Source organism: Harpia harpyja, chromosome 16 (genome assembly GCF_026419915.1).
Source record: "Harpia harpyja isolate bHarHar1 chromosome 16, bHarHar1 primary haplotype, whole genome shotgun sequence".
Taxonomy (NCBI): Eukaryota; Metazoa; Chordata; class Aves; order Accipitriformes; family Accipitridae; genus Harpia; species Harpia harpyja.
In genome coordinates this window covers 19,982,520-19,995,433 of record NC_068955.1, presented here as the reverse complement: position 1 = coordinate 19,995,433, position 12,914 = coordinate 19,982,520, and the positions used below count along the sequence as shown (strand labels likewise).

The window sequence follows — 12,914 nt, the reverse complement described above, 5'->3', positions numbered from 1 at the left end:
AAGAAGATCACAGAGCCATGGTTTGTATATGCAGGAATTCAGCTGTGTCCTGAGTTAGTCTGGTGGGCCAACAGTCTCCACAGACACACCAAGCACACGTTGCACTGGAGTGTGAGATGAGAAATAATTCTATCATCACAGCACTAGTGAAAAAACAAACTGAAAGGAAAAACCAACGAGTTTTCCTTCACTAACTCAGAGACCAATTGTTAGGACTCCTTTTAATACCTGTGACAGAGCTAAAGACTTTGTATTTCTTTGCAGCACCAACAGGAGAAAATGATACCGGTGCAGGTTGACTGTGTGGTGTCAAAGAGTCTCAATAGCTCAGTCCTGAGGTCTCACCCACAAGAGTTTCCCACCAATGGTGTTCTCCATCCTTCTTCATTCTTTCGAAGACATGGTGTGTCTCTTCTGTATCATGATGAATGGTGATTAAGGGGTTTTGTCCATTGTTTTGGTTGCGTTTTATAGCAGTTGACACAGGTCATCGTGTTGTAGTAGTTTCTTTGCCAATGTGAGATTCATTCTGATGGCGGTAGGCAATAAATCTTGACTCAATGTATAATTAGATTGTAACAATTGATAAGACCTAACAGGAGCTAAATAATTAAAGTTGCATCCCATAATTTTAGTAAAGTTACAAACACAAATATTTGAGTGATTGTTTGTATCTACAGTAATGTTATCTACAAATATAAAAATCACAAAGGGTTCTCATACAAACACATCCTTTTCCAGTATATACAAGTACAATTTCAGGGGTTTCATTGGCATGTAGTTCAAAATGACATTTTTGTTCAGTGTCAAGACAAATGTTTTGGGCTTTGATGGTGTTACTCTCACAAATAAATCCTTGTTGTTCCCATACAACACATACATTTAACATCAATAGGTTGCCATTTGTTTCCATTTCGTTGGGTCCATGCTCTATGTTCTGATGGATAGAGTATAGCTCCATTGTGATTCAATCCTAGTGCAATGATTGGGCATATGGTATATACCAAAGCATTGCGTATTGCTAAGACAAAAGTCGTGGCCTTATTTTTGATGGGGTCATAAGTAAAACTGACTAATTACCACTAGGATTGGAATTCCTTTTCAAATTTGGTTGCATTATCTCAGATTACCTTTCAAATTTCAGTGGGTAAGGTGCCATCTTCACCTTCTCTTGTAATTGCTGCTACCATAGCTTGCATCCACAGTTGAGCTTGGATACAACTAAAAGCTAGAGAAACATTACTTTGGGCTGCACAAGTGCATCCATAATCAACTGGTGGTCTCTAATTAATTCTTTCCCACTGAGGCAATATATCATATAAGAGCCATTGGTTAGTTCCCAATGCTAACAGAGAAGACTGCAATGGTAGTCTAATTTGTTTAAATCACTCGTTGTTGTGGAGAGTCCGAACAGGTTATGCTGTTAAATAGAAGGAAAAAAATCCATCTTGCACTAATTCTATGGTTTGCACCACTGCTATCAGTAGCTTCCCAGGCAAGTGGGCCACGAGGCTTAGTTAAAAAGTCATAGGCACAGTACCAATGGATTGACCATCACAGGCTGTCCTGGCTGTAATGTCGTCAGATATTCTCTTTTCCCCGTAAGTGGGGTGCTAAGCTCAGTTTTTACAAAGAATCCTTGGCTTACAGGGCTTCCCAGTGGGCCCTTATTGATTATTGAATTGATGGAGTACTTTGGGAAGTCTCAGATCCCATTGAGCCTCATGTGGTTTGAGATTCCTTTTCAATAAGCCATTAGCCCTTTCTACCATTCCATTTGACTGAGGGTAGTATGGGGTCTAGAATAGCCATTTAATTTCCTCTTGTTTTGCCCAATCTTGCACTTCCTTACACAAAAAATGTGAGCCATTATCACTTTGGATAACAGGAGGAGGTAGATTTGAGCACCAAAACAATAGCCCTTGCACTGTATTTCACCCATAAGCTTTCCAACACTCGGTCACCATAAACAAGCCGGAGACTACTTTCACCCCTGTGAGGATGTATCGATATGCCACAGAGGATTTGAATGGTCTGATATCATCAATTTGCCATGTAGACCATAAAGTTTTCCCTTCATTGATATGTAGAGGTGGTGCTTTAGCTACACCGGGGACATTCTGTAAGAATAGTTCCACAAGTTTTTCTGTTTATAGGCCAACCTTTACTCTGTGGAGCAAAGTGCTTCTTTACCTGTGTGGCCTAGGTTTTGATGTAACCATTCTCCCAGTCAATACCACTCAGGACTTAAGGTGATTTTCCTAATTTTAGTTAGCTCATCTACCTTTTAATTCCACTTTGTGGCTGGCTGATTATCCTTAGCATGAGCTTTTAGCCATCCCATCTGGCAAGGTGTTTTCCTTGCTGTATCTAGTAATAATTGCCAATCTTTACTTCACCAAACTGGGGATCTATTTACTTCCCAATTCAAGGTTTGCCACTGACAGAGCCACTGTGTGGCACCAGCCCACACAGCATAAGGGTCTACATATATGATTTTTCCTCCATTCTGTGCTGCCAAAACAACTGCTCTTATTTCTCCTACTTTTGCACTGCCTTCACCTTCTATTACTTGTTTGCTGGTGGTAATATCTAATGCAACGGCCTTATATTGCCATTTACTGTTTACCCTTTTTGCTGAATCATCTGTAAACCAAATGTTTACCCTCAGTGAGGGGCAGTGCGTCCAGAATGGATGAAGGTTTAAAAGGTTGTAACACAAAAGGGTCTGTGTTTATGGACACCTGCAATTCGGAGACCTTAGTGTGTCCTTCAGTTAATTGCGTATTTTCTGCAACTCCTGTTAGGTAGGCATACCATTTTCTGATAGTGGGCTTTTGTGCAACTCCTTCTGGGGGAGCAGTCCCCTTTAGAATTGCTTCTAGTAAATTAAACAGTCCTCTAGTTTGCACACATTGTCCCTGATGTATTTTCTCAACTTGCTTAACTGCTCGGACTAAAGATAAAAGTCCCTTTTCCCATTCAGATTATCGTTGTTTCTTTAAATGCAGTTGAGGTAAACAATAAAGGTCATTTTGGCCCATTGGAGCCAGTTTGGAACAGGTTACAGTAAGTAGCGTGTTCAGCGAAACCCCATTCGGCTGTAATAGGGTCGCAGCGGTGTATTGGTCCCAGTGACTGATGATAAGTTTTTAATTCTTCCGTTAGATTTTTGACTGCCTCTTTATTTTCTAGTTTCCACTCCCAGGATTTGCCTTTCCATGAGTATAATGGATGGGAAATGATAGAAAATCCAGGTACGTGCTTCCTCCAATATCCTAAAGTTCCCATTAATTGTTGTAACTCCTTCCTTGATTGGGGTATTCACAGCTCTTCAATTTTTCTTAACATATCTGGAGGAATCACTGCACTGCCTGCTATCCACCAAGTACCTAAAAATTTTACTTCTTTACTTGGTCCCTGATATTGTCTGGGTGGAATTGCAATTTCTGCTTTATTTAGCGCTTGCCATACTGCTGCTGCTGCTTCCCCCATCTTCTCAGGGGAAGTTTCTCTAATCGGAATATCACCTATATATTTTGGTACAGTTTCACATCTTAGGGGAGTGACACTATCTGTAAAAGTTCAGCAAGTGTGGCATGAGCAATTGTGGGTGAATGTTTATACCCCTGTGGGAGTCTGTTAAAGGTATATTGTATTCCCTCCCAAGTGAAAGCAAACTTCTCTTTATCCTCCTCCTTCAAGGGAAGCATAAAGACCATATCTTTTACATTCAGCGCCGCCATCCACGGGTGTGCAGCTGTTCGGTTTGCAATGTTTGGTACAGCAGCTGTTAGCAGGGCTGTATCAGCATTCGGATGCCGATAAGCAATTGTTAAACACCACCTCCCGTCTGGTTTCCGAACTGGCCAGACAGGTGAGTTCTATGGGGAGTGGGTTCTGGAGATCATTTGTTGTTTCTCTGAATCAGCTATGACATCAGAAATTCCATTTCGCACCGCAGCAGGAATCAGATATTGTGTTATGTCAGTCATTGTTGAATCGGGGAGTGCAGGGGCTGCGGGAAGTATCAGCACTGTGGCCTCCCAGTTTCTGCCAGGGCAGAAATCTGTCTGTGTTTGAGCTGAAGCACCGCACGCTGCCATTCAGCAGGCGCCAGGTTTGGCCATTTAAAACATTGAAACTTCATGGTGATCTTTAATTGCAAAGCAAGCAGTCGCCACGTTTTCACCCAGGAGCCATAAATTGACCTTGCAGTTTGACACACAACATCTGCTCCGTTCACACCGGTAATCTTAAATCTTTCCCTTCCGGATTGCACAGGCAGCTTCTCGACATCCTGTTGTGTTAGTATTGAAATTTGTGCTCCCGTATCTATTAAAAACTTCACCAATTGTCTCTTTACATTAAAATGTGTCAGCCATCATCACTTAGCCACTGATAAGCCTCCTGCCTTGCAGACAGGCAGGCCCAGTTGCCTTCCAGACATTACTCGTCTTTTGACTTCATGTCATGCAGTTCCTTCCTAGGGGAGAGGAAGAGGTTGCCTCCCTTTGAGGGACTGGCACCGGAGGAGTTGAAACATGTTCCTTCCTTTCACCATTACCTTGTTTCTGGAATGCTTCAGTCAGACTCAAGATAATATCAGTAGGCTGACCTTGCATGTCGGCTCCAGGAATGCCTAGGGCAATAGCTTCTCAGTTATGCCAATTCTCACAAGCCCATTCTTCTGAGAAGTTGGGACTCGGATCCACTCCATGCCTCCTTAAATAATCGGTGATACTACTTGCCATCCTGCCAACTACACCAGTTTGTCGTGGATGGAGCGACGCACCTCACTCATAAGAGAGAAGCAGCAATATGTTTATTGATATAAAACAGTGATTTAACAAAGTTTGATAGGAAATGCAACGGTGGTTTAACAAGATTCAATGGCAAGGTACACTTGATTATTTACTGCATAGAGGACAGGGTCAGACATAACTGTCAGGGAGACCCTCCCAATGAGTCAAGAGGTTCAGAAAGGACTCCCTTGTGTTCTAAACTCCTTCTCAGAGAGGAGTTTTGGTGCACCTGGATCCAGACTTAGTCCCAGACCTGGTCAATGGTTTATGTCTAAAGGATTATATATATAGTCCTCGAGGACTAACCTTGGGAGGTGTCCCTACTCAAGGGGAGATCCTGGCATGCAGCCTGCTGCCATGCAGGAGAGCTCAAGGGGCCCTGGGCTGTCCACTATTTACGGAGTAAGATAATTGACTTTTAGTCGTATTTACGTAGCAATTACAGATGTTAGTTTCTTCCAAATTTGGCTTGAGTCAGACATTGACCAGCACTGTGGTTAGGCGGGTGCATTGCTCAAATTAGCCCTTGACTATTGTGTCGTTATCCATCTCCTCCAAAACCACACGACCAGACACATCCATTATGACCCCCACTGGTGGTTACCGCTTGAGCAGGGTTATGGGAAATAAAGGTCAGGTGTGGGGGGGCACACCTGACAATATGCTCATTTTTCTCAGTGATCTTCCCAAGATGGCTTAGATAGTGCCCAGAGACCACTCCTCCTCCCTACTGGTAACTACTGTTGTGATCAACCACCTGTCAAAATGCAAGATTACCCAAACCTATATTGGTCCCAATGGAGGAAACTGCGAGTCTCCTGTCACTGAAAGTTTCTCAGATAAAAAGGTCTGTTCACTAGCCTTGTAGTCAGAAAATTTTCTCATGTCTAACCCGACCACAGTTTGAATTAGTTCTATCAGAGATATGGAGGACAGATGCTTCTCTTCTGCTTCCCAATAGCTTTTTACATGTTTGAAGCTGAGGGGTTTTTGTAATTGTGCATTGATCATTCCTGCCGAAGTATAGTTCTTTGCTCTTGTCCTTCCTGAACTACAGCCCAGGTTTTTCTGGCCATTTTCCAGACTAATTTTGGTAGAAATGAGCAAGCCAAAAATTCAGTCCTTAGCACCAGCTAGACTTGGAAAGAGCTGGTTTACCTCACAGCAAACAGCACTGAGGTGGCAGGAACGGGACATGATCGTTGGGCAGTAGGGACCTAAGGCAGCAAACAAGCGGGCCTCTGCTCAGCCAGTGGTCATTGGCAATCTCACTGTCCTCTTCATGAAAATGGGTAAAAGGAGTATTTCTACAGTCTGTATCAATTTCAAGTCTTTGAGCTCACAGTCTGATAAAACTTACAGGCTGAAAATGACTACAGGTGTCGTAAAGTCAGGACTGATAGTATAACTTTCTATGGCTATGTGTTTGGTTTTGAATTCATATTAGTGTTAAAGGTAAAAATACAGTTTAAACAGCACTGGAAACTCCTTATGTTAAATAACTTCCATACTCACTAGGTAATTTATCACGGTATTTCTGACCTTGGCTAGGGAAAGACATAGTTGTTTCAAACGAATTAATATTTCTGCACAGTGTTCTGCATTGACAAACACTGGAACCTCTATGACATACACAAGGTAAATTATGTGAAAATACAAAAATCAGTCATTGCACATACCGGTACATAAATACATTTACTCCAGAATAACAAAAGAGTTTCTTTAAAAAATTTACTTTGTAAAAGCATGTCCTTTCAGGTTTATCTAAAACTCTATATAGGTCTGAACAAAAATGAGATGCCTGGCTGCTCGAAACGGGTCAAGAGAGTCTTGTGTGGAAAAAACCGTAATGTATTACAGGCATTATGAAAAAACATGACTGGTTAAATATTAGTTCTCAAGATTAAGACATTTTTTGTCAATTTTGATATTTTCCTCTAAACCCCATATAATGTAAAGGAAATCTAGACCATAACATAGTCAAATTCTACCGTATATCATTGGTTTATTTAAGAAAGGCAAAGAGATGAATTAGATTATGTTTACTGTGGGAATAAAAAAAAAAACCGCAAAACCCCCTAACTAAACTGCTTTTTCATTTTATGGGGACAGAAACATTCATGTAGCACTTAAAATTTCTACTTCTCAAAGTTTAAGTAAACAAGTCAGAAACAAAGGTGTATTTTAATTTACAGGCAGATACAGTCCCAATACATTCTAAAATGGGTATTTCTACAGCTGCTCCCAAACACTGGATCTTTCAGACTGTCATTAGTTGGATGAAAACAGTGTTGGGAAATACAAAAACAGTTCAGTGTCTACTAGGAACTGCCAGAAATTAACCACCTCAAAAGTATTTACTTTCTGAGATACTTCTAAAGGTGTATTGAATTACAAAACATCCTCCACAGATGTTTTTTCCCTTGTTCCCCTACTCGAGTATAAGAAATTGCTCAAAAAGGAGAAACAAAAGCCTCAGTCTTTAATGATGGGGTATGGATTGACTCACTGCATGGATCAATCCCACTGATAAGTCAGCTCAAAGCAAAAGGAAAAGCAGATGGCTATCTGTAATAGATACAGACACTTACATGGAGAGCATTTAAGAGAAATTTTTTAATCTTTTCCACAGAAAGATTTCACTTGTTCAAAATTATTTTAAAAGAGGTTTCAAGTAACAGACTCTTTCAGAGATATTTTGCAATAATTAATGCCAAGACAAATTAATATCATGGTTTAAGCTGTTGATATGAACAGTGGGAAAGAAGGCTGAGTAATCCCCAGATATCACCAACAGAAATTTTTTAAGACTACGTACATATGTATATGCATGTGTGCACAGCACAAATGTTTGCACATCTAACATTGGAAAATGTTGGGAAAGTCATAAATTAAACCCACTCCTAATACTGAGAATCCTGCCATACTGGGCAGGTATGTGTGCCCCCTTTATACTTTGTATATAGCTGCCAGATGACCTTATTTTCCTGTCACCGAGTACAGGATGTTTTATTTGAAACAAACTGTTAGTTTCAGTCACAAGAAAAGAATTTTACACTTTTAAGATACAAACAAAATTAACAAAGCTCCAATATTTGTCTTTTTTCATACATGTTTTCCAGTAACCCACTGTAAGAGGTTTGTTTCTTACAGACCTTGTTTCTTAGGGAAACTCCCTGCGTGATTTGCTACTTCTTGTGCAGGGTCAGTTATCCACTATTACCCCTTAAAACATGGGCAATTTTTAGCAACATTTTGTTTTTCTAAATGCCCTGTTTAGTTGCAGTAATGCCATCATAGAATTTGATGGCACATTTAATAGAAAAGGTCAACTTCTTCACCAATAGATGTTTTAGATTCCCCTTTGAGTGTGAACAAGGCTTCACAGCATGTACGTAAGAGCAAAATTTGGCCTCCCTTCCAAATCCAATTTTCTGAAGTATTCATGCCAGTAATGCCCAGTTTTTGAGATCCAGATAAGCCCACTTTTAAACACAGACAGATAAGGAAACATTAGGACTCTTGTAGAGACACACAAGTGTGGCATTATGGAGACACAACAGAAGTTAGAAAGAAATGTTCAGTTACACCAGCAGGCTTTGGATTAGGCCCTAAATAGAAATAAATGGGTGAAAATGTCATCATGAAGATGTAAATCAAGCTGTTTAGGAGAGAAACAAATGGTCTGGGCAGAGTTCTTACCAATATAATGCAACATGAGCGGTGACCGTCATAGTCCATCAATGAATACTGAAATCCATTGCTCACTCTAAGCGATGCCAAGCAGCGTGCCAATTCTCTGGCAAGAAATCAGCCTACCGTCATTCCCCAGCACTTACTACTGCCTTGCCTGCGCACTGGAGTTCCTCCACATCTGTAAATGTTTGCTTCTCTGTGACTGTACTCCTTGGATTGCATGTTCCTTTTTCGGGGCTTAGGGCTCACTGTAGTGCAAGTATAATAAGGAAGGGTTATATCTTCTTACATGCGATGCAAACACATGGGAAGTTCAAATAACTTAGAGCCACAGGTCCCAGTTTTTGCCTTCAGGAGGAACTCTTTCTTCAGTATTAGGAGAGCTGTATCTTAATGACTTCAGTTCTGCGGTTACTTTGCTAAGCCTCCATGCCCGTCTTTGCAGCCGTGTCCTCTGGTGACAAGCACACAGGGTGGGAAACAGCACACGGGGAAAAACACGCACTGTTACATAGCAGGATGACAGTAAGCACGTAATAGTTGCACTGCTTAGTGATAAACCCATCTGTAATAAACCCGTTGTGTGTGTTTTTCTTATATGGTGGCTGCTTGCATGAATGCTAAGAGGGGCTCTCGTCCTCCAGATCCAGGCAGATATAAAGGAAGAAGAAAAAGAGAAAGGAAGATTATTTTCCGAGAAACAAGCGTATCGCTGATGGGCACTGTAAAAATAAACCTAGTTATACTGGCATCATTTACACCATGCTCCTAGCATCAAGCTCTGCTATACTAGTAAAGCAGTTGCTTTCAGCATACAGTTCCCAGATCCCTGGCATCCACAAAATCCAAAGAAGAAAGCACACTGTTGTCAGGAAGCTTAAATTCATCATACAGGTGGCAATAAATCAGAGCACTGAAAACCACTGTGGTAGAAAAAGAGAACTTCAGAAACACGGCCTCTAGTGTGTAGGTGCTGAGCTTTGCAAGTACAATTCAAGGAGCCAACTGTTAGAAATGCCATACTGTAAGTCATAATTGCCACCTTGAGAATACAGAAGGGTGAATCCCTTTACATATGTTCTCCAGTATCTTGGTCAGAAACCTATTCAGCACTTCAAAATTCACCAACAACCTTGAACTGTGCAATGGGATGAATATCCCCGCTGAGGATTATGCAACCGGAATTGAAGGCCACCCTACTTGGAAATGAGAACATATACACAGGGCTTTAACACACTTTAATTCACAGACATTAACTTTATAGGTTTCACTGACTTCACTTTCTGGAGTGTTCCCATATGGAAAAACCTGTACATGTTTGAAACAAGAGCAAGTTATAGATGGAAAAAAAAATATCAGGGAGCTTAAAACAAAACAAGGAAATTGTAGTAACACAGATTACTAAGAAGCTGAAAAGCATCTACCACCTGCCAAGAAAGTATTTGAAGTGATACCAAATAGGGATTCATCCTCATGGATTTGTGCTATGTAGTCCAAAAGACAGAATAACTAGTGCTTTTGAAAGCAGGTTTCTTTAAAAGAAAAGAAAAGAAAAACAAGAAAACCCCTTGTCATAGTGTCATTGAATTCAGTAACTCTTGAGGATCCATCACAGTTTAAGAGCTATATTCCACAATCAGCTTTTTAGGATGACGTTACAAATCTTTTAAGAGTAAGCATCACTGCTGTAGCCCTACTTTAAACCAGAAGTTAGAATTCACAGTACACAGCATTTTTATATTTGCAGCCTACATTATGAGACACTGAATGTCCAGATAAATACAGTTAGGGATGAAATACAGCCCCATTGATTTTTTTACTTGGGAAAACTCAGTGGGCCTGATTTAAGTTATTTGCTGAGCAACTTTTCAATTCCTGACACTTGCACAGCACCCTCATGTTTGTTCTGGGCCATCCTCATAAATTAATATGCACGAAATTTGATTTTGGTGTAATTTCAATTGCCTGGTGAGAACTCTCTGTAGTAATGTGGTTTGGTTTTCCACTATTCCAAACTGAAGTGAAACAGTTTTATTCTTCACAATGAAGTTCAAAACAGAGACCCTCTGTCTACTAGTTGGTGACCCATGGCAATAGCTAGAACACAGGTTTAGGGACTAAGAACTTAGTTCTAGTGCCAGCTCTAAAAATTACTCTTTGTTTCTTTGTCTGTTTGCTTTTATAAACCGCAAATTAGAGCTTCACTGCCATCAAAAGGATACTAATACTTACCTGCTGCTCCTGGACTGCTGTAAGGCTTTACTAGCTGACATGTAGCGTCTTTGTGAAGTATTTTTAGTTTGTGGATGTCTGTTAAGGCTGGTATTTACTAACCTAATCACAGATTGGCCCCAAGATGGAAGATACTGCAATAAGAATAAAAGTATCAACATAACCCCCCCAAAAAAGAAAGTGGTGCCATTTTGGTGAGAGAGGGCTGTATCTTTGGACCAGGTCCTCAAACTGTGTCCCAGATGCAGTATGCAACAGGGTATCACAGGATGTTTCATGGCACACACTGCTCTGCCAGTAGTAAGATTCCTGGTTGGAAAAAAAGCCCTCTGTCAATCCAGGCACACAGGACTAGAACTTAATGATTTTGCCTAGAAATCCTGGTTTTTTTCCTTAGATGAAAACTTTCTATTTTTAGTATCAAATACCACATCTCCACATGTAAGGCAGCAGAAAATGAGGCAGAGACTTTAGTAGAAAACACTGCTCTATTTGTGTTTAGCACTGGAAGTACTGACCTTCAGAAATAAACGTAGTGGTGCACAAAAAAGCAGTATCATAAGGCAAAACACAAGGAAAGCGTATTATAATAGCTACGTTGTGTTTTTCCAGCAGGACTATCAAGCACTGCTCACACGTCAACTGAGAAAACTGCTGGAAAAAGCAGCTACCTCTCAACAAAATCAACTTGGTACACCTATAGCTACTTCAAAGACTATTTTCTTTGAGCTCAAACTACATCTTTGAAAACATTTTTAGAATAGCTAAAAAATACCATAATGTTTAAAGACACATCAGGATCAATATACTTCTACTTCTAGCCAGCAAGGACAGGAGATTCTCCCTAGGGAAGAGAACAGGATCATAATAATTGGGTTATCTTCTGATGTCCCCAGACTGGAATGAAAACCTCCTTTTACAAGGTGCCAGAGCTCACCAACTTGTTTGAACACTGAACTTCAGAGCGTGAGCAGTGCCCAAAGCTCACTGTCACAAAACATACTCTGGTTTTGTGTACTTGTGAGATTTTCTGCATTGGCAAAATAAGCGATCTCATGACATAATTTTCCAAGACATCAAGACTAAATGTCTGATAAAATTACACTTGCCTAGACAGTAAGCACAGCCTTTAAAAAAAAATTAAATAAATTCAAAGGAAGTGAAAATATTCCCAGTTATTTGGTAAGTCAACACAGGAAAGGTACATGATTTCTTACGTGATGTTCAAGAATGCCTAATAGAACTGGGAAGTGCACTCCTGTTAGGATGGTGGACATCCCATCACTTACTGTGTCCTCACCACACTGACAGATTCCTGCAGCCAAAGTCTGGCAGTCTGCACAGGCCAAACTCTATTCTGCTTGCACAGATGGAGCTGCAGGACCAGGAGCTTACTGCTTAAACGAGAGCTCAAACTCCAAGACAAGCTTAGGAAAGACAATTTTGAACAAATAATTTCCTTGTAATTTCACCCAATCTGTAAGCATTAAGATCAGCTAGATTTTAATGTTAAAATCTATAAAAATGTTTATAAATTACAATCTGTTACTTTGAGAGAGTTCACTTCATAAATTACTGATACTTCTAATGGCATTGTGCCAACTGGGATAACCTCAGTAAGAAGCCACAGATACAGGGTGAAATGTGAGAAACAGATTGCACTGTAAACATCCCATGTGAGTATAAAGGTAGTCATAAATCACGAGACTCATTGTTTTTAAATCAGATGTGCGTGACAGAGTCAAAGTCTGCAGTATCAACAGTTTTGAACAGCTGAGTCACATCCAAGAAAAAAAACCAAAACAGAAGTACAAAAAGGCAATTTGCAGCACAATCACTGAGGGTCTCAGTTTGCTACATAAAAGCATAAATAGGTGGTTGCATTAACTGAACCTCTGCAACGTGTTCAGGAATAATAGTTTTAAAACAACTGATTGTGCAAACTAAAACATAACCAACAACATATCACTGTGAGAAGGAGAAGGGTATCAGATGGTTTGTCCTTACTGTGTTTTCTGCACATTTAGTGACCAAAAATGACACAAGGTAAAAAATTCAAGCCTCACCAAAATCATTGACAAGATTTCCACAGAATTCAACAGTGTCAAGATTTTATCGTAAGAGATTGGTTAGCTATTCCGTTTCTACACAGGTGGCAGAAAACCGTTCATATTTTACTGC

General features: G+C 40.3%; 1 protein-coding gene across 1 annotated transcript in view; it reads left to right on the top strand.

Moving 5' to 3' along the window:
• The window catches only part of RIC3 (RIC3 acetylcholine receptor chaperone), a 55,945-nt gene that overhangs the window by 24,592 nt on the left and 18,439 nt on the right, over window positions 1–12,914 (top strand). The window lies entirely within an intron of this gene.